Consider the following 11931-nt stretch of genomic DNA (forward strand, 5'->3'; position numbering starts at 1 on the left):
TGGTGGTGACCCAACCATTATACCCAAATGCAGCATCGATACTTCCCAGAGTTTGGAGTCCCAGGCCCCCTCAGGCACCAACAAGGAGGACATTCTGGATGAGGAAGACGAGGAGGAGAAGGAGGAGAATAGGAGAAAGGCAAGCAGGGGATCTAGTCTTCCTGAGAGCCAAGAATTATTTTTAATCCTGGAGGAGTTCAGCCAGTCAGAGAACAGCATGGTAGCCAATGTGGTGCTGGGGAAGGTACCTCTAGTGAGTATGCTATTCCGATCAAACTGCAGGGGTTACATGCTCTTATATTTTATTTTTAATATGAAGAAAAGGTGAGGTACAGTGATATCTGTTTCCCAGCGGCCACTCCAGCTATTCAGAGGGTGCCCCCTGGAAAATACTATGTGTGATCTCCAGGAAACTTTCATGGAGGTACTCTGCAATCCTTTGAAGAAGGTTTCTGGGGAGGGCTGCCTTATTTGTTCCATGATGGTAGGACACTTTCCCATACCATTTGAGAATTATTTATGCATCATTGCGGTACACAGCATAGCAGCATAAGGATCAGGTCTGTACCCAGATGCTTGCAGCCTCTGCTCCCTTGCAGCATCTGCTAACCTCAGGAGACTGATATCACATAGGGCCACCTAGGGGAGACGATGGAAGTTTTCATTATAAGTGCTTACACTGAAAACAAAAGAGCATGTAATTCCCCATTATGGTAATTTCCAAGTCCCTCAACCTCTGTTTCCCTAACATGCCAATGGTTTGGGTGGCAGGGATTGGCATTGACCTCAGAATCTGCATGCTCAAGGCGACTGCTACCAGCAGTGTTAATGAAAGGAGGGGGACATTCCTGTGTTCTCCTGTGGCTGCACCCCACCCTCAGAGCCACCTTGGACAAAGACTGCAATTTAGGATGATTAATGCTGGTTCTTGGTCTCAAAGAAATGTCCATGTTGCTAGGGGGAGGGCACATTGTCCACCTGCCCATCTGTGCTCGTGATGCAGGTTTCCCACAAGTTGCAGCACAAGGACCATCACACACGCCACTGGGCCATACTCACCATGGCTGGAAGCAGTTCATTGAATAGCTAGGGATACTGATTATATTCTGGCTTGCAATTGAGTGTAATAAGGGGAGTATTTTTTTTAAATAGTAACCTTGGACTAGACCCAGGGTATGCATTGACAATGGCTGCCTTGTGGTTTGCATGTGTTACAGTGGAAAACTTGGCCTTCAGCACAACTGCCACACCGACAGAGATGCTATAGCAGATTAGAAGATGGAAAAAGAGAATGCGTGATGACATGTTTAACAAGATAATGAATGCCTCCGGTACAGCTGATACGGAACTCAGAGCCTGGATGATTTCATTGTCTGAAAAACTGGACATAGACATGGAAAGCAGGAGAACATCCCGAGATCATGAGCGTGCCACACAGGATGAGATGCTGCAGATTATGATGGACCAATCAGACAGGTTGAGGTATGTGGTTGAGCTTCAAGAAAAACAGCTTGAGGCTAGACTCCCTCTGTTGCCCACCCCAGTGGCCTGCAAACATTGACCTGTTTCCAATCCCTCTTCCCCAAACATTCCAGGAGGTGGGGGGTAGGAGGGAAGGTGCATTATTCCTTCTGCTCAACACCGGGGGAGAATACTAAGAACAAAAGGCCTTTGATTGAAATGACTTCTGTGCTTTCATAGAGAAGCTGACTTGGTTTCTCCCCTCCCTATTTTATCACAACATTTGGCCAAGGTTAAATTATTTTCCCGTTCTTTCAGTTTCTTTATGTTTGTGCAATAAAAGTCAATGTTTCAAGAATTAAATACTCTTCATTTATTCCAAGCATGAGGGTTGGGGGGGGGCAGGAATTTCAGGGAAACTGAGGCAATGGAGGGGATGGAATGGGAAGGCACAATGCACATTACTGTGGCTCATTAGTGAAATGGGTTTTCAAAGCCTCCTGGAGACACAGAGCTCCTTGCTGGGCTCTTCTTATTGCCTGGGATCTGGCTGCTCAAAATTACCTGCCAGCCTAATCGCATCCATGCCCACCCCTGCGGAAACTTCTATCCTTTTGCTTCGTGGATATTATGGAGCACACAGTAGGCAGCAATAAAAATGAGGATATTGCTTTCACTGGGATCTCACCTAGTAACCAAACTGCCAGCAACCCTTTAAACATCCCAAAGCATATTCCACCACCATTCTGCACTTGCTTATCCTATTGTTGAACCACTCCTTACTGATGTCGAGGTGGCTGGTGTATGGCTTCATGAGCCTTGGGAGTAAGGGTTAGGCTGGGTCTCCCAGGATCACTATTGGCACGTCAACATCATCAATGGTTATTTTGTGATCTGGAGAGAAAGTCCCTGATCACAGCTTTCTGAACAGGCCTGTGTTCCTAAAGATGTGGGCGTGATGCACCTTTCCTGACCATCCAATGTCGATGTTTATGAAAATGCCCCATGGGATCCACCAGCACTTGCAACACCATTTAAAAGTACCCCTTTCATTTATGTACTCTTTTTGGCAAGGTGGTCTGATGCCAAGATAGGTATATGTGTGCCATCAATCGCTCCACTGCAGTTAAGGAACCCCATCTCAGCAAAACCATCCACTATATCTTGCACTTTGCCCAGAGTCACTACCCTTCTTTGCAGAAGTCGATTAATGGCCCTGCACACTTGGATCACAACAGCTCCCACAGTGGATTTACCAACTCAGAATTGATTCCCCTCTGACCCGTAGCAGTCTGGCATTGCAAGCTTCCACAAAGCGATTGCCACTCACTTCTCCAAGTCTCATTTTAGTGTTGCTGCATTTCAGGGCTGGGGAAAGCTCTGCACAAAGTTCCTGGAAAGTGGTCTTCTGCATGTGAAAGTTCTGCAGCCACTGCTTGTCATCCCACAGCCCCATAATGATGTGATCCCACCAGTCAGTGCTTGTTTCCTGGGACAAGAAATGGCACTCCAACCTGTTCAGCTGCTGCGTGACTGCCAGTAGCAACTGGGAATTGTTTTGTTCTATGGCTTGCAGCATGGCTGCTTCCATGTTTGTACAGACAAAGTTGCTTCTGTTCTGTGGAAGAAAGATAAAGTGCAAGGTGGTCTCCATATTGGAAGAGAAAGTTCGAGGTCTGGAGCAACAAGTATCAACCCTGCGTTGCATAAGACAAAATGAAGATTTCCTGGACAGACATCAGGATATGCTTCTACGGGCACAACGTCCTGAAGACTTGGAGCAGGCTGTGCAGAGGGGAGAGAGGGACGGTGAGGAAATTTGGCAGCATGTGACCTCCAGAAGAAAAAAGAGGAGTGTCCATGTATCAGCAACAGAGATACAGATGAGCAACCGTTTTCATGTTCTTTCCACAGTGGAGAGTGGACTAGATGGTACATCTGAGAGAAGGGAGCAGAAGGAGACTCCACTGGTTGGAAGGCACAAGATGCACTGTCCCAGGGATGGGGGTTCCACAACCACCGCTCCCATGAGAAGGAGGCCGGTGGTGGTGGTTGGGGACTCCCTCCTCAGGGGGACTGAGTCATCTATCTGCCACCCTTACTGGGAAAACTGAGAGGTCTGCTGCTTGCCAGGAGCTAGGATTCACGATGTGACGGAGAGACTGCTGAGACTCATCAAGCCCTCAGATCATTACCCCTTCCTGCTTCTCCATGTGGGCACTAATGATACTTCCAAGAATGACCTTGAGCAGATCACTGCAGACTACGTGGTTCTGGGAAAAAGGATAAAGGAGTTTGAGGTGCAAGTGGTGTTCTCGTCCATCCTCCCTGTGCAGGGAAAAGGCCTGAGTAAGATCGTCGAATTGTGGAAGTCAATGAATGGCTATGCAGGTGGTGTCTGAGAGAAGGCTTTGGATTCTTTGACCATGAGATGGTGTTCCAAGAAGGAGGAGTGCTAGGCAGAGACGGGCTCCACCTAACAAAGAGAGGGAAGAGCATCTTCGCAAGCAGGCTGGCTAACCTAGTGAGGAGGGCTTTAAACTAGGTTCACCGGGGGAAGGAGACCGAAGCCCTGAAGTAAGTGGGGAAATGGGATACTGGGAGGAAGCATGAGCAGGAGAGTGCAAGAGGGGAGGACTCCTGTCTCAGACTGAGAAAGCGGGACAATCAGCAAGTTATCTTAAGTGCCTATACATAAATGCAAGAAGCATAGGAAACAAGGAGAGAGAACTTGAAGTCCTGGCACTGTCAAGGAACTATGATGTGATTGGAATAACAGAGACTTGGTGGGTTCACTCACATGACTGGAGCACTGTCATGGATGGATATAAACTGTTCAGGAAGGACAGGCAGTGTAGAAAAGGTGGGGGAGTTGCATTTTATGCAAGAGAGCAGTATGACTGCTCAGAGCTCCGGTATGAAACTGCAGAAAAACCTGAGAGTCTCTGGATTAAGTTTAGAAGTGTGAGCAAAAAGGGTGATGTCGTGGTGGGAGTCTGCTATAGACTACCAGACCAGGGGGATGAGGTGGATGAGACTTTCTTCTGGCAACTAGCAGAAGTTACTGGATCGCAGGCCCTGGTTCTCATGGGAGACTTTAATCACCCTAATATCTGCTGGGAGAGCAATACAGTGGTGCACAGACAATCCAGGAAGTTTTTGGAAAGTGTAGGGGACAATTTCCTGGTCCAAGTGCTGGAGGAATCAACTAGGGGCAGAGCTCTTCTTGAACTGCTGCTCACAAATGGAGAAGAGTTAGTAGGGTAAGCAAAAGTGGATGGGAACCTGGGAGGCAGTGACCATGAGATGGTCAAGTTCAGGATCCTGACACAAGGAAGAATACAGACCCTGGACTTCAGAAAAGCAGACTTTGACTCCCTCAGGGAGCTGATGGGCAGGATCCTCTCGGAAAATAACATGAGGGGGAAAGGAGTCCAGGAGAGCTGGCTGTATTTTAAAGAATCCTTATTGAGGCTGCAGGAAAAAAACATCCTGATGTGTAGGAAGAATAGTAAATATGGCAGGCGACCAGCTTGGCTTAACAGTGAAATCCTTGCTGATCTTAAATGCAAAAAAGAAGCTTACAAGAAGTGGAAGATTGGACAAATGACCTGGGAGGAGTATAAAAATATTGCTCAGGCATGCAGGAGTGAAATCAGGATGGCCAAATCACACTTGGAGTTGCAGCTAGCAAGAGATGTTAAGAGTAACAAGAAGGGTTTCTTCAGGTATGTTAGCAACAAGAAGAAAGTCAAGGAAAGTGTGGGCCCCTTACTGAATGAGGGAGGCAACCTAGTGACAGAGGATGTGGAAAAAGCTAATGTATTCAATGACTTTTTTGCCTCTGTCTTCACAAACAAGGTGAGCTCCCAGACTGCTGCACTGGGCAGCACAGTATGGGGAGAAGGTGACCAGCCCTCTGTGGAGAAAGAAGTAGTTCAGGACTATTTAGAAAAACTGGACGAGCACAAGTCCATGGGGCCTTATGCACTGCATTCAAGGTTGCTAAAGGAGTTGGTGGATGTGATTGCAGAGCCATTGGCCATTATCTTTGAAAACTCATGGCGAATGGGAGAGGTCCCGGATGACTGGAAAAAGGCTATTGTAGTGCCCATCTTTAAAAAAGGGAAGAAGGAGGATCTGGGGAACTATAGGCCAGTCAGCCTCACCTCAGTCCCTGGAAAAATCATGGGAGCAGGTCCTCAAGGAATCAATTCTGACACACTTCGAGGAGAGGAAAGTGATCAGGAACAGTCAGCATGGATTCACCAAGGGCAAGTCATGCCTGACTAACCTAATCGCTTTCTATGAGGAGATAACTGGGTCTGCAGATGAGGGGAAAGCAGTGGATGTGTTATTCCTTGACTTTAACTTGCTGGCAAGTATACTGTGGGAGACCGTATCAAAAGCTTTGCTAAAGAAGTATGGGCTGGATGATTGGACTCTAAGGTGAACAGAAAGCTGGCTAGATTGTCGGGCTCAATGGGTAGTAATCAACGGCTCCATGTCTAGTTAGCAGCCGGTTTCAAGTGGAGTGCCCCACTTGAAGTGGGGCCGGTTTTGTTCAATATCTTCATTAATGATCTGGATGATGGCGTGGACTGCACTCTCATCAAGTTTGCAGATGACACTAAACTTGGAGGAGTGGTAGATACGCTGGAGGGTAGAGATAGGATATAGAGGGACCTAGACAAATTAGAGGACTGGGCTAAAAGAAACCTGTTGAGTTTCAACAAGGATAAGTGCAGAGTCCTGCACTTAGGACAGAAGAATCCCATTCACTGTTACAGACTAGGGACCGAATGTCTAGGAAGCAGTTCTGCAGAAAAGGACCTAGGGGTTACAGTGGACGAGAAGCTGGATATGAGTCAATAGTGTGCCCTTGTTGCCAAGAAGGCTAATGGCATTTTGGGCTGTATAAGTAGGGGCATTGCCAGCAGATCGAGGGGTGTGATCATTCCCCTCTATTCGACATTGGTGAGGCCTCATCTGGAGTACTGTGATCAGTTTCAGGCTCCACACTACAAGAAGGATGTGGAAAAATTGGAAAGAGTTCAGTGGAGGGCAACAAAAATGATTAGGAGGCTGGAGCACATGACTTATGAGGAGAGGCTGAGGCAACTGGGCTTGTTTAGTCTGCAGAAGAGAAGAATGAGGGGGGATTTGATAGTTGCTTTCAACTACCAGAAAGGGGGTTCCAAAGAGGATGAATCTAGACTGGTCTCAGTGGTACCTGATGACAGAACAAAGAGTAATGGTCTCAAGTTGCAGTGGGGGAGGTTTAGGTTGGATAATAGGAAAAACTTTTTCACTCAGAGAGTGGTGAAGCACTGGAATGGGTTACCTAGGGAGGTGGTGGAATCTCCTTCCTTAGAGGTTTTTTAGGTCAGGCTTGACAAAGCTCTGGCTGGTATGATTTAGTTGGGAATTGATCCTGCTTTGAGCAGGGGGTTGGACTAGATGACCTCCTGAGGTCCCTTCCAACCCTGCTATTCTATGATTCTATGATATCACAATGTTATGCATGGCAGCTCTTGTCTCATGTCTGGAAACCCTGCAGGATAAGGCAGGAGGTGTTTGTAATGTTCACAACAAGAATACACAGCTGAGCAGGGTCTATGCTTCTCGGGCTATCGCCTATGCACAGCTAAGCCAGGCTTTTTAAAAAAAAGGTGTGAAAAACATGTTTCCCATAGATATTGGGGGAGGGAGGAAGGGGGAGAGGAAACTGCATCATGGGAAGTTGAAGCCATGTTCCTATTCCCCCGTGAAAAATGTTTGGTCCCATGAGGCATTGCAAGCCCATCCCAAAAACCTCTGTGGCTAGTTGCACTGTGGGATAGCTACTGTGATGGGATCCCTGTGATGCAGCTTGGAACTGAGGTACCACCCCAATGTCCGAGTCCCTTTGAATAGTTCACCTGTGATATCTAGCCCCTGAAAATGGATGCTCACGGATATTCCAGATCCTCTGCATCCAAAGGTGCAGTGTACTCCAATTAATCAGCTTTAACTTAAACCACTGCTTCCTGTAAACCACACAGCATTTGCAAGCACTTAAAACCAAAAGTAGGTTTATTTAAGAAAGAATAAAGGCTTAACGAGAAGCAAGAGAAAGTGGTGGATATAACTGGTTACAACACATAACAAAATCAGAAAATGCAAACCTGGGTCTACATTTATCAAGAGTTATCCCTCCTATGTAATAAAGTAAGTTTCCCCCACAAAGTTTAGCCCATTGCAGACCTGGCTGGTTAAATATAGAACCAGGATCCAAATGTTTATGAACCCCGTCCCTCCCCCACCCCACTGCTTAAAGGGTTTCCCTCAGTGAATAAATCCAGAATCCCTTTCCCTACATGCTTTTAATATATAGTCCTCAGATAGAGGACGTATCAGATATTAAACTGATGAGAACAGATACTACACTTATACTGAAACAGTCTTTTGTCTTTATTCATAGTCAGGGTGATCTTTTGCTTGCTGTAATGTTCCTTTTCACCTTCAAATGGTTTTGATTGTTTGCAGTTGTCTTTGATGGTTTTCCATTGACTGTTGCTGGGATGTTGCAAAGGCAGACAATAGAACCTTACATTACCTCACTGGATCTCCAAGAGCAGGGTGATGAAACCCTCTTAATTGAATGGGTAATTCCTGAGACACATTACCCTGGAGACTATTTTTTATTCAGAGCCCATAAAATATACTTTCAATACCAATAAAGTATTTCTTAAATATTACCTGTATACATTTCACAGTGGTTCACAAATTATGACCTTGACAAGTTATGAGCTTTGTGTAGATACCATTCATGTTACTCTCCATGGACAAATGTCCTGTAGGACATGTTTGATGTAATGAGTTTGTCAGGTCAGAGTTGGGAGCTGTTTGCAAAGAACAGGAGACCCTTGCCAAGGATACACTGTGTCACAAGCAGATTTTGTTTATAATATTTTATGGTGCCTTGTACCTGTGGATTTCAATGCACTTTGAAAACATGACTTCAGTAAGACTTATAACACCCATAGAAGGTAGGTAAGGGTCTTATGCCTATTTCAGTCGCACACCCAGGTTAGGGACTACATTTTCAAACAACCATGTGTACACAAGTCCCCGCTGTGTGCTTAGATAAAGGTGTAACAAAAAGTGGGTTCTCCTGAGAATTTCAGAGGGGAAGATTGGAGTACACATACTGATGGACATTCAGTGGCATTTGGGTGTGACATGGCCAGAAAGATGAGTACCCACTGCCTAGTTTCAGAATTGGACAAAGGCATGGATCCCAGACTGTCTGAGGTGCTTACAACCCAGTCATAGGTCACTTGGGAGCTGCAGATGCAAGTGGCTCCCTTCTTCCCTCCACTGGCTGCTGGGCCTTCGCCTACTATATAAAAGAGGCTTGTTGTGAGGCACCACACACACACCTGAGGAAGAGCTAGAGAAGGGTTTGGTGAGTTAATTGGAGTGTGAGGTAGATGAGGGTTAGGGCAAGAAGAATAAATCAAGCACTCCAATTCCACAATGGTGAGCCCTGTATAAATGCCCAAATTAGAAAGACTGGCAGGGCTGCTGAAGGGGTTGGAGTATGGAAAAGGGTTGTAGGCCAGGGGGTGAAAGAGAATGACCCAGAGGAGTTTCTGAGGAAAGGGCCAACCAACAAAGCATAGACTGTTTGTTGAGATGCAATTAATGGAGGCAGCAACAGAGGAAGGATACCAGCACTTTCTGTATAAGGACAAAATATATACCCAATGTGATTCCATGGTAATCTAGGGGTTACATCAAAGACGATTTTGGTCCAGATTGACTTTAGTGTAACTCAGAATTCACTCATAGGGGAAAGTGCAATCTACATATCACCAACATTAGGCATTGGTGGTACTGGCCTATTGAGGGTTCTAAGCAGGAATATTCCCCCATTGCACAATACTAAAATAGGCAAGTTCTTATGAAAAAGCAAATAGCTGCTTGGACCCGTAAGCAATTGCTTAGCCCTGGTCTACCCCGGGGGGGGGGGGGAGGGGAATCAATTTAAGTTATGCAACTTCAGCTACGTAAATAACTACAGCTACGTATAATAGCTACGTACTTAGATCTATTTACCGTGGTGTCTTCACCGCGGTGAGTCGACTGCTGCTGCTCCCCTGTTGACTCTGCCTGCGCCTCTCACGGTGCTGGAGTGCACGAGTCGACAGGAGAGTGCTCAGAGGTCGATTTATTGCATCTAGATTAGACCTGATAAATTGATCCCTGCTGGATCGATTGCTGCCCGCCAATCCGGCGGGTAGTGTGGACATACCCTTAGTCTCCTTATACCTAGCATTGGCTCTGATACTAGGCTTTGCAGTACCCTGCTGTTTTCTTGGAATTTGCTACCCCACTCCTCAATAGGACTTTGTTTAGCTGGAGATACAGAAGGAGATCAGAACCTGGTGTAACGGAACTATGTAATCAGTGGGCCATTTGGATAGGCTGTATGTTTGTGTTCCTAAACCGCCCAGTGAGGAAACAATTAGGAATGAAGGAACTGGATGATTAAATTTAAGTGTGTTAGAATGGGGCAGCTGATTAAGCTAATGAATTAGTCATGATTGAAGTGATATTCTTGGAAGCAGCAGCTAAGGAAACTTGGTCTGAAGGCCAAGAAGGAGGACAATTGTAGTATTCCTGAACAGAACTTCTCGGCTACTCAGAGCTAAAATCAAGTATAGTACCTATTTTTATCAGTTTAATTTCTTTTGGTGGACACCTGCAACACCTGCTCTGAAGATGGATTCTGTTGCTGCTATTTTTAAAAAAATCAGTGCTGCTTTGAAGATGTATTTCGCTGGTGATACTTTGGAAGAAAATCCTCTCTCTGCTCCTGAGACACTGCCAGCTGCACCCTGTAATGCCTCTGCTGCTGCTTCATGGAAGGTCTCTTGAACAATGACTACGAAGAAGATTCTCTGTGTCTCCAGGACATCGCAGACCAGCAGCACAAAGGGGAAGAACGGTGTCTCCTAGGAGGATCCCCCCCACCCCGAGATGCCGCTCCAGAGAGATCCTGCATCCTGAGGCTGCTCTGTTGGGACATCACAACCAGAAGGAACATTCCCTCTCTCCCCGGGAGCACCAGCAGTTGAGGGACAGCTCCTCTGCTCTCCAGAAACTGCCGGGGGACAGCCCCCCATCCAGCAGATGCCAGGGAAAAGTCCCCCCCACTCTCCAGCAGCACCAGTCACCGATGGTATGTCCTCCTGCTCTCCAGCAGTCGTCGACAAACAGCTCCCCAGTTCTCCAGCTGCAAGATGCTCCAAGGCAACCACTCCCACCCCCCTGGTTGCCCAGGACCCTGACACTGGTGGTGCTCGCTCTGCTGTACACACCATCCAGGGAGGAATCTCCACAGACAGGACCAGCATTGCTCCAGAGACCACTCAGAGGGTCACCAGCGCCTCACTGGATACCTGCCCAGCCTCAGAAACCACCCAGAGGGACCTCAGGACCTTGCTGGATGCCCATGCAGCTGGATATCTTGACCCCACCTGCCCACATCAGGGAGAACCAGCCAGCGATACCACCAATGCTGCTGGAACTGCCCCTCCCCCCGCCCCGCTGCAAGGTAATGAGGACACCATCTACCTGCAGTATCCCCTCACTGTGGATGTGTTCATCTGCCCCATCTGCTCCCCACCTCAAAGCTTCCACCTCCTTGGTGGCATCACCAGGCACCTGAAGAGATGCCGCAGCAAGTGGGTTGCCTTCAGCTGTGACCTCTGCAGCCTGCTCTTTGAGACACAGAAGTAATGCAAGATACACCAAGTCGCCTACACGAAATGCCTCAAGGGAACAACACAGTCTCCTGCTCTGGCTCCCAGCCCTCTTGCTGCATGGCGGCCTGCTGCTCCTGATCCTCAGAGAAAGCTGAACTTGCAAGCTGCCATCAAGCTGCCCCAGTTGCCAGGAAAAGCTGAACAGGATGCTGCGATCGACAAGGTACCTGCTTCGTCGGGGAACATCACCCAGGTCCTCACCAGCAGGGGGCCCGCCTCACCCTCGCATATCACTAAGCATATCTCCACGCTGAGACGACACAGTGCTGCCTCGCCACCTGTCCAGCACGTCCCTAGAAGGATCAGTGCCCCACCGCACATAGCTGCTCAAGATTTTGTCACCAGCAGAGCCAGTGTCAGCCCTTAGATTGCCCTGCGAACTCCAGCCACCGGAGGAGCCAGCTCCACACCCCAGACCACCCTACAAACTCCAGCCGTCACTGGAGAGACCAGCCCCACCTCCACACCAAAGCACCAGGTCTTCATTGCCAGACGGACCAGTACGGCCTCAAGTCCATCCTGCAGGACACGGCCTACAGGAGATTTCATGCTTCAGCAGCAACCACCCAGGCAGCAGCCACTTGTGTCCCAGCAACCCCCGAGCCGGACCACATCTCTCCGACTACTAGCAACACAAAGATTCCACCCAGCACCC

General features: G+C 47.7%; 1 pseudogene; it reads right to left on the reverse strand.

The window, feature by feature from the left end:
• Positions 1 to 7776: 7776 nt before the first annotated feature.
• Positions 7777 to 7912, reverse strand: LOC120399689 (annotated as a pseudogene).
• Positions 7913 to 11931: the final 4019 nt, after the last annotated feature.

The sequence above is a fragment of the Mauremys reevesii genome, linkage group 2 (assembly GCF_016161935.1).
Source record: "Mauremys reevesii isolate NIE-2019 linkage group 2, ASM1616193v1, whole genome shotgun sequence".
Lineage (NCBI taxonomy): Eukaryota > Metazoa > Chordata > Testudines > Geoemydidae > Mauremys > Mauremys reevesii.